The 22,664-nt window shown below is 35.5% G+C and overlaps 1 long non-coding RNA gene across 1 annotated transcript in view; it reads left to right on the top strand.

Moving 5' to 3' along the window:
• LOC145979729 (uncharacterized) overlaps window positions 1-19,097 on the top strand; it is a 32,213-nt gene extending 13,116 nt beyond the window's left edge. The window contains exon 3 of the long non-coding RNA XR_014440808.1: window positions 18,967-19,097. This is a non-coding gene — a long non-coding RNA (uncharacterized LOC145979729). The remainder of the gene's footprint in view (window positions 1-18,966) is intronic.
• The last annotated feature ends 3,567 nt before the right edge of the window (window positions 19,098-22,664 follow it).

Genomic DNA, 22,664 nt, shown 5'->3' with positions numbered 1-22,664 from the left:
TGCTGTAATTTTTTCAATTGGGGGGTACTAAGCAACAATTTCATACCATGTCCCTTTGCAATACAAGAATTTTTTTTCTTGCGCTGCTTTTTGGTCAAAAGGCTATCAATAGGCCCAAGAGATTTGAGACCTGCATAAGGTATTTGATACATAACACCCTTGGCCTTCATTGTAGGTTTATTATATACATATTCACAACCCCCACCCCAGTTTTTGTTTGGTGCTCATAGCTATGGTGGTTCCCAATGCTGCTATTTTTTCACTTAAAGAAGCATCTTTGCTTACAAATCTACCAAATGCAGCCTCTTCTAATTTTTTGTCTGCAACATGTCTCTTGTCAAGATCAGAATGTGTGTTGTATGCTATGTCATGGTCTCTACAAGCAGCATCTAGAGGATTAACACCAGGATCACCTCTGTTTAATCTATGATCCAGTTTTGTGCCTGGACCACAATACTGATAGCCTGGAATATGTAGTTCAAATGGCAGCTTGTTTATAATGTCATTAATCAGGCCCCGACCCTCAGAAATATTCCAAAATTTAGGTGGTAGAGTATTAATAATTTTTATGAGATATCCAATCCCCTTATTGTCATTCACTATAAAATTATACAATTTTGTGCTTATCATGTCCATAATTCCAACCTTTTCATTGTAAAAATTGTGGTTGCCAGCATTTTCCTCCCCAGCTATCACCAATAACCTATCTACAAGTTTCCTGACATCATCAACCCACACAAATTCTTTAGGCAGGGTGTTGTATTGTTTGATTCCACTGCCAGTCTTGATCTGTGACCATATGGGCTTGATTAAATTATTGTATTTTGCCCCACTGCTAGACTTGACTCTTTTTTGTGTGGGATCATTGTTCTGGTATAGAGCGTCTGATTTTATTAATATTTCTTTGTAATGTTCATAATCTTGATCTGTATAGCTGCCAGGCCTTTTCCTAGTCATCAGTTCCCACAACCCAGGTGTGCCGGGATATTTAACAAAACCACCTCTTTGTCCAAGATGAGATTCTGAATAAACAATTATATCATCTCCCATTAATGTTACTCTGAAATTTGCCAATTCTATGTATGATGCTACCATCACGCTCTGTGTCAGCATATAAGCCAAAAACCTCATCTTTGTTGTCTTTAGGTGTGCTTAAATATTTTTGAGCAAGAAGACCCAATTCAATAGGATCCTGAGTAGCTTCAATTCTTCGAGGAGCAATAGGACTAGGTGTATGAATACTGGAAAGTGGGGTGATTGGATAATCTAATATGTTCCTTGCAGCTACAGGTACAAGCTCTGTGATCAAATTTTGATTTTGCTCTGTAACAGTTTTGATATTTTTACCTAATTCACTAATAGCATCAATAATAGGCTGTTCTGTTTGTTTGTGTTGTTCATAAATTCCTCGGTTCTGTGATTTCCATCCCTTAAGTCTTTTTACAAGATAATCTCTTAATTTAAGATCATCAATGATTGGCCTTTTCATGGTTATTTATATATGTTTCAATGTCTAGAAAATTATTGATTTTATTTCTGTCTTTGCCACTACTGGGTTTTCTTGTCATATCAATTGTGACAAACCCATAACTGTCCTGGTTCCAGCACCTACTGCAAAACTTGGAAAAATCATTGTAGCTCAAGTCCCCACCTACATATTCATCATGTATGTGTTTGAGGTTGGTATGATCTTGATGAAACACACATACAAAATTGCTGTTGTCTCGGATCAGCTGCTTCGGTATTTTTGAAAAAGTCTGTGCCAGGTAGAAGCAATCAATGTTTTTGTGTCGGCCCTGTGTAAAGAAATTTCTAACCTTGTTTTGATTATCCAGTATAATATCATCAAACACAACAACAGAATTATCGAGACATTCATGAAGTGGCTTAACATCTGATTCAAAAGTGGCAATATCCAATCCATCATATAGCCTCATCAGCTGCTGATATTTTAATTGTTCCAAGCTCTTAGAGAAAACATACAAGTGCCTGTTTTTCCAATCTAACCAGTTTGGTGCCAATAAAAAATTATCAACCATTAGTGTAGTTTTACCACAAGCTGATGGCCCAACAATAAGACATCTAATATTTTCAGGCAGCAACTTGCCATTTCTCTTAATCTGCTGTTCAGGTTCTGGCAGCCTTTTTATAACATCCCAGGTGCTCATATTATCACTTTGTCTGCATCGATCCAGCTGTGTTCTGGAAGTCCTAGCCATTTGACAAATAACTTGTTGCCTTTTCTGCGGATGATTTTTTCTATGAGATATGTGTCAGGCTGTTTAGTTTTGCTGAGTTCTTCTTCATAGAATCTGCCTTTGAGAATTTCTCCTCGGTGATCTTTTATTATATATGTTAAGGGTCCCAGGTTTAACTTGAACCACTGTAAATAATTCAGTGCTCCAGTTTCTTGTAAAGCCTCTTTTGAATAAGTGCTTATATTTGCTGATTCTTACTTGATCACCCACCCTGTATTTGGCCTTTCTTGTTGTTGGCTGGTATCTAGGATAATAAACAGTCCAGATCAATTTTTGCTCATCAGATGAAGTTACTTCAGAGGGTTTCATGTTGATTGTGGAATGGACCGAGTTGTTATATTTATGTAGAAGTTCTGGAAGAATATTAATCCATTTATAATTACCTTGGAGGGTAAATTGTTTATACATAAGATTTTTTAGGGTTCTGTTGAATCTCTCTACAATTGAGGCTTTGAGATCACTGTAACTCGAATAATGTTTTATTGCCTGGCTTTTAATAAATTGTTGAAACACAGAATTATAAAATTCTTTGCCATTATCTGTTTGCAAATAGCGCGGTGATCTTCCACTCTGATTGATGATTGTCCTGATGGCTTCTGTAACACATTTTCCAGTCTTGGATTTGAGTGGCACAGCCCAGGCAAATTTTGAAAATGTATCTATTACAGTGAGTAGATACTTGTAGCCCTTGTTGATTTTGTCTAAGTTTTTCAACTGTCCACTTGCCATTTCAATCAAGTCCCCTTGCCATAAATCATCTATGCCTTTTGTGACTACTGGCAGTCTCTTAAAATTATGTCTGGCTTGTCTGTGTAGTTCATCAACAATTATTTCTCTAGACATAATATGAAAACAAGAATATTGCAACTATGGGGTGTTCAGCAGCTGATACTGCAGGATTTTCTACATATAATTTGTCCCCTATTTGTATTTTAAATTCCAGAGATCCATCATCTTCAACATATGCTGTTTCTAATGTATTGGGATCTGTAAAATCCTCTAACTCTACACTGGTGATTTTTGGTTTGTTGTCAGCATTTGTTATTGATAAGGTGGGGTAGTGGTGTGCCTGTGGTTGAAGCCAATATTTGATCTTGATTGGTCTCAATGTGCCCCCAACAAAAAATTGATAATAAAATTGTGCAGGGGATAGCATATATATTTTGCCACCTGGTGTAAATGGTGAATCATATTCTTTGTTGGGGATGCTGTACAATTCAAGAATTACTGTATGTTTTGGATTCTCGATTATGCCTGTTATTTCTTTTTCTGCTGTAAGCAATCTGCTTGTTACAGATTCAAGGTGCTCATTGATGGTCCTAACAACATCATCATGGCCTGGCTTGATTTTTATGTCCACAATAAGTTTCTTGTATTGTTGCACAATTTCTTGAAGCTGGGTGGCAAAAACAGACAAAGCATTTGCTTGATTGGATTCCATGGTCCCTAGCTGTTGCTTGATATTAGCTACAATTTGTTGCAAATTTTCAACAACTGCCAATTTTGAATTTTGAGCAGTAAGATCATGGACCTGTCTTCTGATATCCTCAAGCAGGGCATGCAGTTCATTAATATGTTGATTGGTTGGTAGAGTGGCCACTGTCTGAGTGAGATGTTTGATCTCTGCTTGGATATTCTTGATATCTTCTGATTTCAATATCCTATTCACTGCCCTCTTAATATTTTTAAGTTCCTGTGATGTAGGAAGATTTGATACTGTATTTTGCAAAGATTCAAGTGCCAATTTTACATTGTTTAATTCAGAAGCATCAGCCACATTTTGCATAGCATTTTGGAGCAGGGCTATATCTGCCTGAGTGGGTGTGGATTGTTGTAAAATTTCAAGTTTTGTTTGAATATCATCAATCAAATGATGAAAATGAGATAGCTCAGATTCAGTGTTGAGGTTTTCAAGCTTTGTGATTTGGTGCTGGACACTAACAAGAGTATCTACAATACCGGGCAGGCGAGATTCTAGAGTTTCTTGTACATTTGCCAAATCACTTTGCACTGCTGCTATTGTACCTTCAAGATGGGTTATGGTACTTTGAATTTTTCCAAAATCTTCATATGTTTCAAGTTGCAGCTTAATGTTGGCAACACTCCGAGTTATTGCACCCAAAGCATCAGAAGATGGCAAATTGTTCATAAAATTTTCAAGCGTCTCAATTTTTTCTTTAACCTCGGCTATGGCATTGTGCAGAGGGTCCAGATTAGGTATTTGGAGTGATTGAATCTGTTCTTTTAGAGTGGAAATCACTAGATCAAAATCTTCTTGTGATTTTATGCTTTTGACAATTGTTTGGAGCTGTGCCTGGACATTATTTATTTGCTCTTCCAATTGTTGCTTCAATTGCTCAGAATTGGTGGCCTGGGTCTTAAATTTGGCTTGAAGAACTGCTACAGCTTCTTCTAAACTTTGAAAATTATCCAATGTGGCCAAATCAGTATATTTTTGAAGCAACAATTTGAGTTCAGAATCAATTTTAAGAAGAGGGTCCATGCATTGTGATTGTAAATTTGTAATTTCTAATTGAAGACTGGCATTGAGTGTGGTTTGTAAAGCTTGTAAATCTGAGTAAAGAGTATCTGATTCTTAATTCTATAAAAAAGGGTATAAGCTTGTCATATGATCCCGGGACCTCAATATATAAGCAGTCACCAGCAGAAACAGTATAAACAGTGCCAGAAATCATGTTTGAGTGCTTAATTCTATAAATATTTCTCCCTATTGAAATCTTGACATTGCCCTCAGGGGTTGTAATAAATTGCAATTGCCCACCTACAGGTAATTGGTAATGATTTAAATTATTGTTAAATATGTACAATATTTTGCCTGTTTCATCATCAACATCTGTAAGTATGCTGTTCAGATGAATAATTAAGAAACCACTCAGTTTAGATATCATATCAGAAGAGGGTTGTGGTGTCGGCAGGTCCATAATACCTTGTTTTTTAAACCCAAATAAGTTCATAGGCATGTTTATTTATTTCAAATCATGCTCTGTGTTTGGGCATTTATTGCCATTTTTCAAATCACAATGCCCCCATGGTAGAGTATGTATGCCACATGATAAAATGCATCTCTTATCATCATGTGGGTCCAGAGCCACTTTTCTTACAATACTGCTAGTCAATAAGTGATCCACACTCTGAATTCTGGATTCTGATGTTTTGATTGTGCTACATGATTTGAGACAATTTTTATAATCTTCAAATTGGAGCTCTTTTTCAACAGTTACTCTGCCAATGCCCTTGGCTTTTTTGGCAAGAGCACCACTACATGTTTCAAAACTGTACATCTTGGCTCTTAACCCAGCAAATGCCACAATAACATCACCAAGTGTCTCATCTTTTAACTTGCCAGGAACCTTTTTGTTGTGGTGTTGAATCTCTGTATGTTCACTGGTATCAAAATATTCAAGCAATGCAGGCTGTGCCATATCTTTATAAACATCTTCTGTTTTAATATCAAGAACAAAACTATCTGTGTCCATGTACATCAATTTTACACAATCACCATAAAAAGTTTCAACACATCATAATACAATTTTAACATGTGTAATTTGGCCAATTCCAATATTACAGCCCCTACATAAATAGGTTTATCAAACTTAATTTTTGTTTTTTTCATGTTGAAAAGTGCCATATTTTCATCATAAATTCTTCTATAATTGAAATTAGGCTTTGCAATCAATTTTTTGCTCAGGCTGGGGTCAGTAATTATTTTAACATCGGTATGTTTTCTGACATTTTCAATAGTTTTGCCATACACTGAATTGACCATCAATTTAAACAAAGATTTATCAAATTGGCTCATTGCAGATGTTCGAAGCTCTGTATTTGTATTAATATATGGCTTCAACCATCTTGAGTGCCTGAACCTCAAAACTTTTCCAACTTTGGTCACTTGAACACCATGATGCATCAGGAACTGGAGGTTTTTGTAATATATAACATAACCCTGTTTTGGCTCCAGTGTCATCATGAGCTTCTTCTGTTTAGAACCAGGTGAGCACTGAACCTCGGGAATTGGGGGCAGATCAGAAAATTTGTTGTGTAAATTATCTGGAATTGTCAGATCAACCTCTAAGAAGAGGCCATAGTCACTGTCATCAAAATCCTTAAGATTCTCAATATTGAAATCTTCAACCCATTCAAGCCCTGAATATGGCAGTTTATCCATCATGGCATAACCATACAGGCTGTTTGCATCTACATACAGTATATAATTTGATGGCAGTGCTGGATCATAATCAGGAATATATTTGTTATTTGCTCTGGCATATCTCTGAGAACATTGCACCATGCCTGCTCTTATACATTGTTCCATAAACAGATACATATCTTGATCTTGGATCAGATCCAATTGCAAATTTAGTGTTTAAAAACATTGCAGACCATGCTAGGCCCGGGGCACTGTAAAAATATATTGGATCTAGTTCATAATTTTGCATGGAAGATTTTCTGAATGCCTGCAGTATATCAGCTAAGAGGGTCACATCAAGTTTTAAATAAGCCTTGTGATAATCACCAAATGTCTTGCATTTTAAATTGTTCCACATCAATTGGGCATGGTGATAATCATCATCAGTGATTCCAGATGCTCTGATTTTGCTGTAAAACTCTTGTTGTGGTGGCAGAGAACACTCATCAAATTTAGAAAAATCTGTAACATAATCATATGGATATACACCCTTCCGCCTAATTAATTTCAGGTCCTGATTTGGAAACAAAGCACATGTGATTTTGAATTGATCATCAGATAATTGAGTGGCCAGTGTAGCCAGGCTAGCCGATAAAATTCTGTAGGAATCAAGAAATCTTAAGTGAATAGAAACACCATTAACTTTAATTATTTTGTTAATGGCAATATATTTCTCATCATTTTCAGCTAAAATATTTAAATTCTGCTTGTCAAACCCCTCGTACCTGATCAAATGATGAAAATCATAATTGGATGCACCATGGCAAAATATAGGGACAAATTTTTGTCTCTGGATCTGAATATTGCAGCTATTACACAGGGCCATTAAGAATTTACCATCTGTATGAGAATGGTGTTTCATCTTAATATTTGTATCTGAAAATTCAGAATCACATACCAGGCATTTTTCTGCATTGTTGAAATCTTCAATCTGTTTCTCTGTTAAAGACAACATGGGTTTTGATTTTAATAAAATATTAGATGCTATGTCATGGCACTCATTTTCTATTCTATGTGCAAATTCTTTGATGGCATCTGCTCCCATGTATAAATTTTCTTTACTAACAACACCATCCTGTACAACCACATAATAAAAACTGGAAGGTACATGTAACTGGTATGGTGTAATTGAAGATTCTTCAGGATCTGGATTGCAGAATGCAAGAGGTTTGAGGTTTGATTCAAAATCACAGACAATATATGCTGGGTGTTCCAACAAGGCTTCAAACTTTTTGAATTTTGCTTTTTCACTTGGCTTAGGCATAAGCATATGAACAGGTTTATGATTCCCACAGTATTTCAGATGCTCAATTAACTTGTTTTTAGCAATTTCTGCATTCTTTTCACAAACACCATTCACCATTTTTTGACCATCAAATACAGACAAACATCTTCTGCACAACTTGAATATTCTATGAGTTTTGTCTAGTTGTGTTCTGACTAAAGCTTCAAGATTATGTATCAGAGTGTAATGATTTGTGCCATCTCCTTTAATTAAGAGCAGATCAATCGGAACAGCAGATTCATCATCAAGTGTACTGATTCTGAGAGGATCTATCAAGCAATTGTCACGGCCACTAGAACAAGTAAATACATTAATAGATAATTGTTTGCCATTGATGTGCCTGGCCTTTTTTTCAAATTTATCAATATTCTGGACAGACATTGGATATTCTAAACCCTCCATTGCCTCATCAAAATCATTTTCATGTTGTTTATAATAAGTTATTCTCTCAGGATTCCTTGAAACTGGATACAAAGCAGCTAAAATACACCACAAAAAGCATTTATCATCATTATTTTTTATATTAACCACGGCTGTTTTGTTTTTGATATTGGCAGGTAATGGCAGATATGTAGATCCTTGTAATGGGTTGAATTCAGAAATATTAACATATAACTTGTGTGGAGATCCACATAGGCTCCATCCTGATTCTTTTGCTGCAAATTCAGAGTGTTTAATATTCAATTGATCTATTAAACTGCTTATTATTTTGTCTGAATTTGCATTTGAATATACCGGTACAGTTTCTGTTATGTGGGGCTGTGTAAATTTTGTGCCATTTGGCTTCTTATATTGTGTAAACAATTTGAGGGACAGCTTATAAGAGCCATTTTGTGCATTTAGAATTGCCTGCACATCAGGATTTACTCTGTTCAAAAAATTCTTAATTCCACATCTTGGCTCTGATACAAACCGATAATCCCTTAATTGGCCAGCAAAACTGCTATGGATGGGTTCATAGCGTGGCTGCTTTGCCGGTGAAGCATTAACAGGTGTTTCATGCTTCCTTTTCAGACCAGATGTAGATGGTTGAGGGGGCAATGTTGATAACTGTGCAGAGCAAGTACCTTTATGTGTATATGTGAAGTATTGCATGCTATATTCTCTATGGCATTTAGGGCAAATTTTTGTGGGAGTTCTGCATTTGTCTGGATTACAATTCCTTTGATGCTTAGCCCAATTGGGGCTAGATATATTCTTTTTGCATTGATTACAATATTTTTGATTTGGCATTTTTGTTGTTGTTTATTATATACAATTTCTTGGGGTCCAAATCAAAATTCTATGCTTAATAAAAAATATCAGTTGGGTTCAGCAGTGTGATTTGTATATTTAGTGTGTGTGTATGTGTGTATGTGTGTTAATATTTTTGGCTTTGGTATTTATATAAAATTTCTTGGGGTCCAAATCAAAACTTTATACTTAATAAACCTATGACAGGTTGTCAAAAATTCTGTATATTAAATCAAATAGATTTGTAATTCAATTTATACAAATCTGCAATATTTTTGTGTTTAAAAAATATGAGCAGCACTGCAACAACACATCTGTACTCTTCAACAACTTTTTCAATACTGGCTGATATGCAATGCAAAATCTCTTTATATACATTAAGCACGGACCGCATTGAAAACATCTGAAACAATAAGCCAATCAGAATTTAACACATCATCACATTATGTCATAAGCAACCAATCAGAAAACAACACGTGTCTAATGCATAATATTGGGTAATAATTTGTTGCAAAACATAATGCAACAGAAATAAAGCAGAAATAGGCCACAAGTGGACCGGAAGTAAATATATGTATGTGTGTGTGTAGGTGGGTATGGGTGTGTGTGGGTGTGTGTGTGGGTAGGTGTGGGTGTATGTGGGTGTATGTGGGTGGGTGTGGGTGTGTATGTAGGTGGGTGTGGTCAAGGTCAAGGTCAAGGTCAAGGTCATGGGCAAGGTCAAGGTCAGGGTCAAGGTCATGGTCAAGGTCAAGGTCAAGGTCAAGGTCAATGTGTGTGTGGGTGTGTGTGTGTGTGTGGGGTGTGTGTGTGTGTGTGTGTGTGTGTTAATACGTTTGCGTAGTTTTAGGTGTGGGCAAAAAAAATATCAAAAGGGGCATATTTTTGACAGGTTTATGGACAACAATCTCACAGAAGTGCCTTTTATAAGTGTAGGCAAATCAATCTGAGGGGGGTCATACTTTCTCAGGAAATTCCCGAGGGCATTTTTACAAAAATCTTGGATTAGACGGGGTTCCACACTTGAGCAAAAAGCTCATATGGGCATGTTGAGCAAGTTTTAAGTGTAGGCAAATCTGCATGAGGGGGGGCTCATACTTTCCGGCACTGGTTATATCACAAATACAACTACTGTTGTGAATTTTTTCATGCTTCTATCTACTTATGGTCTTGTTGGACTGCGTGTTACATGTGGTTTTTTCTGCTGCTACCTGAAAGTGTCAACTATCCGAAATTAGCAGAGCTATAAAGTCAAATTTTGTTAGTCATAGATATAAAGAATTGTAACTACACACATCGTAAATTATCATAAAATAAATGTTCTTCTATCAGTGATGGGAACAATCGAACGAAAGTGGCCAGTTGATATCTCGATAACTAGCATACGTGAAGATTCGAAATTTTCTAAACATCTAAAAATACTAATTTAGAGCAACTTAAAATTATATAAACTTCTGTCTATGGCAATAAATAGTTGAATGTTAAACAGCATTTTCTGTAAATTGCGATATTGTCGACTCTTCAATATAGAAATATTGGCGATTTGAAAAAGAAGTTAAAAATAGACGTGCTTCTACCTCCTATATCCACTTTTGAAGGAACGCGTTCAAATACCTCTTCGAGCAAACAACGTAACACAATCGATATTAATCGATTACTCATTAGACTGTCCACAAAGATCCGTTTTTGTGGATATTCAACAATATGCAGTGTGAAAAATTTACGTAATAATACCTAAACATCCTACCAAACAAAGTCAATTTCAAGAATTCCTCGCTCTCAGAAGAAATATTAAATGCATCTCATTGCTTGGGAACACTTTGTGTCTTGAGTTTAGATTGATATTTGAATCTTGAATTCGAATCCACTTTCAGTGTTCGGAAGTAACCAATTACTTCTAACACAATTACAGTTTCTTTTTGAATTAATTTGTTGTTTTAAGTCCACTTTATGCACAGTAAGACTAATCGCGACTGGATCTACAATTTAAAGTGGGGTTCGAAACACATGCCTCCGCTGGGTATCGAACCCGGGATTTTTGAGTAATTCTAACTGTTAATAGCTACTTTTAAAATTTAGTAATTATAACTATAACAGTATTGCAATAAAAGTAACGTCATCAAAAGTTACTTTTATTTTTTTCCAATAACGTTTTCCATTATTTATTTATTTATTTATCGAACTCAACAGGTACATACCTAATTACAGAGCCCATGTGAAGGATACATAGTGAATACAATTACATATATTTCTGTAATATGTATATATATATATATATATATATATACACACACACACACCTACATAAAATACATTAAAATTATTTCCTATATATATACACACACACACACTTGATCACATATTATTTCATTAGGAAATTATGTGTTTAAGCTTAGGTTATTGTGTTAATAGTGGCTTTACTGAGGTCCCTTAGGTTCATAGAAAAGATGTCAATGGTGTTATTCTTGATTAGCAATTTATTGTAACTGGTGCACATTCTCCACAATGGAGATTTCTTTTTAATTTCCGATCTAGCCTTCTTTATAAGAAAAACTTCGTTCTTGAGTCTAGTTTTCGACGACGGGATTTGAACATTTATCTGGCAGAGTAGATGTTCAGCATCTACCTCGTTATTTAACAACTTCCACAAGAATACTATTTCCTGTAACGTTCTTCTATGGCACAGCTTTGTAAACCGACTTTCATATATTAGGTTGTCGTATTGTTCAAATGTGGGGTAAACTTTCTGAAATTTGTATTTTAAAAATCTTAGAAATCATGATTGGACTCTTTCAATTGCTTCACTGTACTTTGCTGTGTCTGTATTCCATATAACAGATGCATATTCGACTTTTGGTCTTACACACGAATAATACAAAACTTTTAGTGTCTCTATATTCTTGAAATCCCTCCCCATTCTAAGAATGAACCCAAGGCTCTTGAACGCTTCACTAATTATTTGTTCTACGTGTTTATTAAAAGTAAGATTTGAATCAAAAATAACCCCTAAATCCTTGACTAAAAAATTTCTTGCTAGAGTATGGTTGTATATTTGATACTGAAATTCAACTGGGTTTTTCTTTCAAGTATATGATACAAAATGGCATTTATTGATATTTAGTGTTAAATCATTGTTTATTGTCCACGTTTCTAAATTTGTAATATCATTTTGAAGTTGAACACTATCATCTTGTTTGCTTATTTTCCTGTAGAATTTCAGGTCATCTGCGAAAAGCAATTTGTGTGAATTTTCAAATGAATCAGGCAAATCGTTAATAAGTAACGTGAAAAGAAGTGGCCCAAGGTTAGACCCCTGGGGTACTCCAGAGGTGACTCTTATCTTTGAAGATGTGTGGCCTTTATACGTTACGTACTGCTTACGGTTCTGCAAATAGGATGCGAACAATTGGCGCAGTGGTTCAGAAATATTGAAGCATGCTAATTTACTTAATAAGATATCGTGGTTAACCAAGTCGAATGCTTTGCAGAAGTCTGTATATATTGCGTCAACTTGACCTCCTTCGTCCAAGGTTGAGCTTATAAAATTGGTAATATCAGAGAGATTGGTCAACACTGATCTACGTGATACAAAGCCATGCTGAAATGATGATATTACAGAGTAAATATGTAACAGTGCATGATTTTTTCGAATATTTTTGCTGGGGCTGATAGTATACTTATTGGTCGGTAGTCTTGTACGTCATTAGTGTTATTGGTTTTGGGAAGTGGACAAATTGCCGTGGCTTTCCATTTTTCATGGAATTTGTGCTTTGCAAGAATTAAATTGAAAATTAGATACAATGGGTATTTCAACACATCACTGCAACCTTTAACTACATAGGGAGGTATCTTGTCCGGTCTGGCTGATTTCTTAGGTTTTAAATTTTTAATGGCTTTTTCTATGTCTTCAATTGCTATCTCTGTAATATTAAGATTATCCAAAGTTTCATATTGTTTATGGTTAGGCAATACTTTCATGTCGTATCTAGGGGGATCTTTTTTATACACCGACTGAAAATGCTGTGCAAAAGCTTCGACTACTGAACGTTGGTCTGACAACACTTTATCCTTGAACAGTACAGGATCTTTGTTGCTTTTCTTACGTTTATTTGCAACAAACGACCAAAACTGGGTGCTATCTTTTGCAATATTTATTTCCGAATTGGCAACATAACTATTGTATGCATCAATAATTTCCTTACTAACTATTGTTCGAAATTCGCTAAATTTATTGTAGTGGTATCGAAAGTCTCCCGCCTGTTTTTTCCACTTCTTGTGGTGGTAATGTTTCCTACTTATACTTTTAATAATGCTGCTCGTAAACCAACAAGGGTACTGTCTTTTGCGGCTTTTCTTTAAGGGGACACATTCATCGAATATTTTATATATAATTTCATAAAACACGTCTGTAGCCTGATCAACGTCATTATTTGTTTCCAATACATCCCAGTTCGTGTTAAGCAGTTTGTGATAGATAGATGGAAAGTCGGCCTTACTGAAATTGTACTGTAGATTACGACAAGTTTTATAGCGGGTTTCTTTGACATGATTAATATCTACTAGCAGCGAGGGATGGTGTGTGTCTTCAGGAACTAGTGGCTGTGTGCTCCGTGTCACTGTTATTCCCTGTCCATTTGTCAAAATCAAATCGAGTGTCTTTCCGTTATTATTCTTTACGTCATTTAGGCTTATTAAGTCAGAGAAGTTTATGAAATTGTGCAATTCTAAATAAGGTCCAGTCGAAGTCGTTAAGTCATAATTGGAATCAGTTATGTCAGGGAGATTAAAGTCGCCGGCCAAGAGGAGTTTAACTTTACCAGGTTGACAGTGCATTTCTATGAACCTAAAGAATTCGCAGTAAGTATTACAGTTGCTACCTGGTGCTATGTACACTACACAAATATACAACATCCCAATGCCTTGAATTAACACTTTAACGAGGATGCAGTCTATGTTTGGATCCAAACGCGGAGAGTCGACTAACACACTCTTAAATTTACATTTTATCGCTACAGCTACCCCTCCCCCTTTTTCTTTTCCTGTTGTTATTGCGTTTCGATCGGACCTATAAACCACATAACCACATAACCATAAACCATAGATACTTGAATTGTTGATTTATGGCGTGGGGAAAAGAATTAAATTTTTCAATTCTATTTTCAACTGTCTTCTCTGAAACACTAACATGAAACGATTTTTGTGGAACCGTGTGAAGCACAGATGGTAGGTTTTGTTACATGCTATATGTAGGACATCCACGCTTTATTGCAATTCATTCCAAATTGCGCAGAAAGTTTTGGCTGAAACTTGGAAACCAGATTATCCTTTCTGTGAATAAAGTGGACTTCTAACAAAAGACTCGAATTAAAAAGAACTCATAATGAAGGGAATGGATCTTGTTGTGCTTGGAATGGAAAGAAAGATCCGGTGCAAGTGGAATTTGTGCCACTGGATGAACAGAACTGTGGCCCGGCGTACTTAAGATTTCTAGATTTAAACTATTAAAGTTTAACTGCGTCTTTTTTCCATAATTTTATTTGTTGAAATAATATAAATATATGAAGACTTATATTATGTGACAAAAATATAAATCAACCACATGTAAGTTTACATATACGTTGGTTGCTGGAAAACGTTCTGCAAACTACCACCAACAGTAGCGCTAGTGTTCCACTATTATAAAAATCGGAAGAATATACCTCTTTTTTGTTTAAATTATCTTTGATTGTTTCTTTAAGCCTATTCGTTTATTTTTCACAGCGGTTTGAAGAAGTTGTTTCGTGTGAGAAATGTAAATTTCTAGTGAACACTTTCGGGCAATGATTTTTTATTATTTCAAATGTATTTTAACACCAAAACAATGCATCGAGCTAATATATTTGGCTTTTGGGGATGAAGCACCATCCAATTGGACTGTGTACAATTGGTTTTCAGAATTCGAGCGTGGTCGCGCATTTCTCAGTGATAAATTTCGTGAAAGTCGTCCATCCAAGTCATTTGTTGCCAGTAATGTTGATGCTATGCGTGAAATGATTGAGAGAGATTGGCATGTGACATACCGTGAGATTCAGGCATCTTTGAACATTGACATGAAAGCAATACATACGATTTTGTATGGTCATCTGAACGTACGGAAACAGTCAAGCCATTGGATCCCACACAACTTGACCGAAGCTCAAAAACAGGCTCATGTATTTTGGTGTAAAGAAATGCTCAAAAATTCAATCGAGGCAAGTCAAATTTAGTGTACTACATCGTTACAAGGGACGAAACTTGTATCTGTTCATACGAACCAGAAACTAAACAGCAATCCACTGTTTGGGTGTTTCAAAGTGAGCCGAAACCAAAAAAAGTTGATCGTTCGAGGAGTGCTGCCAAGCAAATAATTGCTTGTTTCTTCGGTTATACCGGATATGTGGCAACAATAGCTTTAGAAGATCGAAGGACTGTAAATGCTGATTGGTATACAATAATTTGTTTCCCAGAGGTCAAGAATGAATTGCGTAAAACAAACCCAAATCATGCATTATTCTTCAGCACGAGAATGCCAGTTCCCACTCAGAACATCAAACTGTTGATTTTTTGTCCAGTAAAAATGTCGAATTGTCCGAACTCACCTGATTTATCACCTAATGAATTCTCTTTGTTCCCACACATGAGAAATACTGCGTGGTGAGCGATTTGTGTTGCCTGAAGCAGCTGTTGACGTATTCCGAAGAGCGTTTTCTGAGGTATCAGCTTCAGAGTGGAAAATATGCTTTCAAAATTGGTTTGAGCGTATGCAAAAGTGTATCGATCTTATGGTTGAATACCTTGAAAAACAATAAAGCCATTCCCAGTTCAATATGTATTTTTTCATATTGATTGCAGAAACTTTTCCAGCAGCCCTCGTATTTTTTATATTGCCATTAGTTATTATTCTAATTGTATGTAATTTGTTTGCAAGGGAATTGCTAATTTAAAGTGATTATTGTAAATGTAACTTTCATTTACTTTTCAACTACCAATAATTGCAACGGAATTATTTTTTAGAATGTTTAACTGTTTTAAAATCTAACTCTCCAAACATTGTTATTTTAATGCAAAATTCAAGCTTAGTAGATGTACTAAGCTATTATTTTTTATTTCTGTTTATGAATGTCAAGTCCAATTCGAAAAAAATTGGAATATACTTAATTCTTATTTGTTACACTTTCACTTCTCCAAGATTCATGTAGATCTATAGTAGGGTGGAATAAGGATCGAACACAAAAATCATTACTACAGAAGTGATCTTTTGGGGTGTTGTTCATCTACTTCAGGGCAACGTTACGAGCTAAGGTTCCTGTCCCAGGGCTGGTCCCTGGAGACGCAATTGGGGGAGATAAAACCTTAGTCGTACCGGATTTAACCCTCTGTTTAGATGGTAGGACCCGTTGACCAAAGGCCAACGAGTCAGAGGTAGAGGAGTTAAATTAAAGAAGTACTAATTGAATTGTTAAGTGACTGAGTTTATTTTGCCAAGCACTCCAAGAAATTATTAAGAGGGAGAAGTTCGGGGCGAAAGGATTAGCACCATAAAGGGGCAGATACTTATCTGCGGATCGCCTGGACGCTGGAAAGGTCGGTTGGGCGCTGGTCCCGCTGGCTGGCCTGAGGCGTCTCGCCTCTGGACACTGGACAGGTCCCGGCTTGGGCTCCACGGCTTGTGGGTGGCCCTGTAGACGATTCTCCCCGTCCGGCATTGTCGCGCTCTCGCGACCCGATCTCGATTCTTGGCGTGGTCGTTGGCTTCTCCTCCTGAGGCAGGTTGTTAACCACATTTATAGTGCTATCGGGAGTTAGGAAATGCATAGGATTAGGTTTCCGGGTATGGCCGGTGACGGTAACGTATAGCCAGAATGCAAAAACTTTACCCCTTGGGGAAAATAGATATCTAAGGAACAATAAGAGACTATGCAATGAATTATGTAGAATACTTTTTATCATGTAAACACTACAAGAAAATATAAAATAAATAAAATGATATCCAAGGTCACATCTACACTAAATGAGCACTACATTGAAATATCTGCTCAGAAATCAGAGTGACCAACCTAAAGAAAATTACAACGAAAGCGCAGATACTTATTGACCGATCCTCGTATGTAAAATGATTTCCATTCTTCGGCATTTTGGATTTCAGTTGTCCTATATTGAGGAACATTCCTACAAAACATGTGTTGTGTATTATTGGATTCCGGGTTGGAACAAAAGTTTAGCTAATTGCACCCTACTTTTAGAGAAACCGACATTGATGGGAACTTAATTCGCTCTAGCCCAAAGTGGATAATATTGGAACGATTTCTGTATTTGGCCGATTTTCGGTGTTATGTATCTTAAGGTAATATGTTAATCCACTTGAATGTCTTGAAGTATATGCTCTACAAACTAGATTTGCCCTCGCCACTAGATTTTTCCGAAACCTCAGGTTCCCAAATATGTGTTTGTGCTTTTATATAGCTATTGTTGTTCTACATAAGCATTCTGCCATGTATTTTTAAGATTATATTAAGCATCGAACATTTCAGTTAATTATTTTTATTTCTGTCATGTTGAATGAAAGACTGTCTAATAGCCGTAATATAAAAACTCTTGACATTGGAGAGGTACTAATATTTTAAACAAATTACTTTAACATTTTTACAGCTTTTCTAGCTGTAATTCTAGATTAATGTTATCATATCACACGAAGTAATATGTTGATTATATACTCGAATTAAAGTTTTGAATAGACCAGAAGAAGAATTTAATCACAAAATTAACTTCCAGCTTGCCTAGCTGTTCCATGAATATCAAAAGCATGATATATGTCACTCCTTTGCCTATTCGACGCTCTTCTTTTGTTTCTTTCTTTTTTTAGAAAATCTTGATTAGGTTGATTACGCTCCAATGAATTCTACCTGTCTACGCTTATGCCTACTGGACACAAACAATTCTAGATCATAAGAATGTGATAAGAAATGGTCATTCAAAGTATTTGTATTGTGTAAGCAAATGAATTGTTGCATTGTAATCGTTTATATCATAGGGATGGAAATCAATCATGTTACATTAAATATTTCTCCCTCTATGTACCTATTCTTACAGCCACACACCCTGACACATTTCCAATGTATTAATCTATCAATCCAAACATTTGAAATCAGACTGATTATGATATTTAATTAAAACATATTTATTTAAAAATAAACTAAATTTGTTTTTCAAATCCATTATGAGATATGAAAATTGAACTTGGATGTGATTCCATTACAAATTTAATAAAAAAAAGGTCAGATTTTCTCCCGTTAACATTAGGAAAGAATGCCCATTTTTTCTTCTGTACGTGGGTTTCGTGAGACGTCAGGATGCAAAGCGGTCATGTTTGCAGCCAGTTTTATTTGACTTTTGCAAGGAAATATCCACCACATCGCGTTCGTTACATACCATGCAGGTTTGATTTGAATAACGAATGTCTGTGTTAGTGTCTCTTGCCCGCCCACCCGCTTGAATTCCGTGTGCTTACAAGAACTGACCTCAATCACGGCTACTCGAAACCACAAAGCAACAGTTTGTGACGCATTTGAAACACGCCTATAAGGTTTTGAAATTTAACAAAAATAATCACGATATTAAACACGTGAAGTTGTCTGTAACACGATGAAAAAGAAATAGATGCCTCTCAGTAAAGCATGATGTGTAAATGAAAGGCAACACATCTTTACTCCTTCAAGTCAGAATCATTTGAAAACCAAATCACATAGAATTTGTGTGAATGCCATGCGTAGGCCTAAGCGCATTTGGGATTATAGTTTCAGTGGTTTGTGCAATTATATGATAGATGATTAGTTATAATGTTATATTTTATTTGAAACTCTACATTACAAGTATTGATATTGTTGTCCAACTTACACACATTAAATTAATGCATTCATCTGCTATGACAACATATATTGTTAATGCTTGAATTGTCTTTCTTACAGAGTTGAGAACTTACGGCAAATGTGAAAAATAAACTTGTCTGAGAAAAACAGGTCATTCAAAGAGAACACCGCTTCTAACACATTTCGTAAAGAATATCTGCTAAACAAAATAATGATGTTGGAAGAAACATATTTATATTCTACAACTTGCAAAAAATAGCATATTATTAAATGAACGTTTTCTTTACAATACTGTACAGTAATGGGCACTTTATTAATCACTCTAATCAGCTGTTTTAGTACGTGTGTGTTCATAATTCATAATTTATATGTAAGATCAATATTTTGTACTATTGTGTATAAGATTTGCAATAATATAATTGGAACCAAAATATCAATTTGGAATTATTTTTTCCTTCTACCATTTTCGATAACTAGGAAATTGTGATCATATTTAGGATCGCGGTGCAGCTGATAATCACCGATCGTAAGTGAAGATCAATGTTTTGGACTTTAGAAGGTAATATATCAACATTAACAAAATGAGTAGTTGAACAAAATATAATCAAATCAAGCATAGGGAATATCTTAAACCTATCAGATATAAGCTCAAATTATGAAATTATCCTCTTCAGTGAGCTTATGTAAGGAAGCATTTATCAAGTAAGAAGGAAATTTAAAAGACAATCCAGATGAGGTGTTTTTGTAAGCGTAACCAAAATAAACTTGAGTGGGATGCTGTACAGTGGGATCCATGAGTATTACCGTGCAAATTGTCCATCACCATGTTCGTGCACTTTATTTGACCGAATAAGAGCTTCAAGAATTAAAAGAAAGCTCAAAACAAGCTGTTGACAACTTCTGCACCAGCATACATAAAATCCATAGCTTAACAACACATAGAATGTAAGAGAAAAATTAATGAAAATAGTCATGGACAATTTGCCGAGCAATACTAGTGGATCCCACTGTACCAACTTTGGCCTAAGTAAATAAGAACTATTAGATTAATCGATACAAAATACGAGAAAATGTTATCAAAGTATTCTTTTCTCCACTGAAAGTAGGGCCTGTGAGGTTTACACAAAGAAAGTTCCAAATATTATTTAGAGACGAATGAAAAATAATGACAGCTTTATACAGCCCATAAACACACAGACGCACTCCCTCCTCTGTCTGACTGTCTGTCTCTTTGTAAAGTAAGCTCACAATGCTGAATCTGTGATCATCGGTTACAGGGTGAAATTGCAAATTTAACACAAATAACGAAGGAAATAAATGAAAAGTTTCTTTCCCTTTCCAATGGTTTTGATTCGATTTAGGTAAGTTAAATAACTATTTTAATTTTCACATTTTACCTGTTTCGTATTGTACTTCGGTGTCCGCTATATGGAATCTATCATATTTTTTTGGATATGAGATTCTTTAGAGCATTTAGTATGTTATTTAGGTTTAAGCAATCTTTTCGTTAGTTCATGTTTTTACAACATTTCTGTACTTTAGATATGATTAATATTTTTAAACTGAAAAATGTTTAAATACTTGATTAATGTGTTGATTTACAAGAATCATATTTAAGTGGCAAATTGGTATCTTAGGAAAAAACAATATTATAAAAAATACGTTCAAATGTCATCTCACAATATTTTCTATGTCATCATTCAAGTGCCAAATTGGTATCTTAGGAAAAACTAATAAGGTAAGTTACCGCAATAAGGCCCGGACCACAATAAAGCCCACTGACTCTTTCTCTGAAACTATGAGGAGCGACTGCCAGATGGTAACATTGTATGAGAGCTGAAAGTACTCAAGGAAGAACATTACCCGTAATTCCCGCGTAGTATGAGTCGTCGCGGAACTGGAGCAGTCCGAAGTTTTGCTGCTGTTGCAAAAAAGTGAGATATAACTTTCAAACCACATATTTCGTCTTATATATGTTCATGTATTGTTACACAGTAGGATAATACTTGGTCTGCATGTAACATTAACCGTGTCCATTACTAAAACAAAGTGTTTTCCGTTATACTTTTATTGTACTGAGCTGTAAAATTACGAAACTTCATGTCGTGCCATGTTACACAACAAGGCCCAAGAACTTGTGTGGTATGCGGGACATGTCATGAGGAGTGTGCTGGGATACTACTTCAGGATGAGAACATTTTCACTTGCCCTCGCTGCTAGATGGACTGAAACTGAATTGTAAGGTTAGACTCTTATTTCGTAAGTGGTTAATAATCTGGTGATTCTGATCTTATTGCTTTTTTGTGCTTTGAAGCATAATTTTGTAACAATTTAGCATTTAACTTTGAGTGTTGTTACGCGGGCCTTATTGTGAAATAGGGTACAAAACAAGGCCCATTGCAAACATTTTTTCATCACATTTTATTTTGTATTTTGAGGAATTGTACGACTGCTACATATTGATAGTCTGTAACGAAGATAATAAAGTTTCATGTCCTGTAACAATAATTGTCGATTGTTCTAAATTTACAGTTTCAAAGGCAAAAAATTTTAGGTGGGCCTTATTGCGGTAACTTACCTTATTATAAATAATACGTTCAAATGTCACCTCACAATATTTCCTATGTAAAATGATTTTTAGGTTCGATATGTGTATCATATACGTATTCCTTCTTCATTTATTTCAAGATTCTTGACTATACGTCAAAAACTGTAATACTTCCATTATTTTAAAATTTAGCGTTTTAAGTACACTATATATATTTATATCAATTGTAAAGTGTTATTAGTGCACTGTGTAATGTCCTGAATATTAGGGGAGACCGGGGGGGAGTTGTCCATAGGGGCGAGTTGACACAGTTCATTTTATTCCCACCATTCAAGAGTTGGCCACATTGCAGGTTACTGTGAATATGTGTCATCTCTAGAACCAACTCGCAACTAAGAAGTTGAATGTATTTTTCACAAAGTTTCTAGTGCATGACAAATAACATCAATTCTTACTTGACAAGTAAATTTTCTCAACTCTATATTCTTCCTTATACGTTTTCAAAGTAAGTAAGCACATAGTTTATGCTAAGGCTATCCAGAAGACTATGGTAAATTGTACCGATACTACATTCGGATACTTTGTTAAACTGCAATGTTTAGCAGCTGCATGACCAGAAAGTCCAATTTGGCGATCGGGGTGAGTTGACAATAGGAAGGAAGGGGCTAGTTGACAATACTGTAGGCCTATTGAGAAAACTGTTCTTCAATTAATTGTTTAATCAGAAATATCTTAGCATATGGACACATTGTTTGTAATAATATATATTAGATTAGGATTATAGGACAGTATATTGCATTTGTATTTGTGATATAACAATATACACTGGGTAAAAAGTTCAGTAAACACTTTTGTAAACTTTTTTTAAAGTTTGGAACATTTATGTCTCATGGTATACTGTTCATTTGAAAACATTTTTGTAATCCGTAATTTTTAACCCTTAACTAGGCGCGCGGGGATAAATTTAACCCCCAGGTAGGTATTTCTTAACGCCCAGACACTTGTTGGTTGCCCCCGGTGCTAGCTTATCTAGTACCTTCCTAAAACAGTCTGATTCAACTGTTCAGGTCATTTCCTTCATTGTGTGTATAATTGCAGCAAGGTGTAGCTGTTCCAAAGTTGATGGGGGTCAAATTTACCCCCACGTGCCTAGTTACGTACGTGATTTTTGTTGTTCACTTTTTTTAGAACTTTCCCTTACTGTGTGCTTCGTGAGTGAAATATTTTAACAGTTTTTACTTGATCTGTG

The sequence above is a fragment of the Lepisma saccharinum genome, chromosome 26 (genome assembly GCF_977018435.1).
Source record: "Lepisma saccharinum chromosome 26, izLepSacc3.1, whole genome shotgun sequence".
In the NCBI taxonomy this organism is placed as follows: domain Eukaryota; kingdom Metazoa; phylum Arthropoda; class Insecta; order Zygentoma; family Lepismatidae; genus Lepisma; species Lepisma saccharinum.
This window is presented reverse-complemented; position numbering and strand designations above follow the sequence as displayed.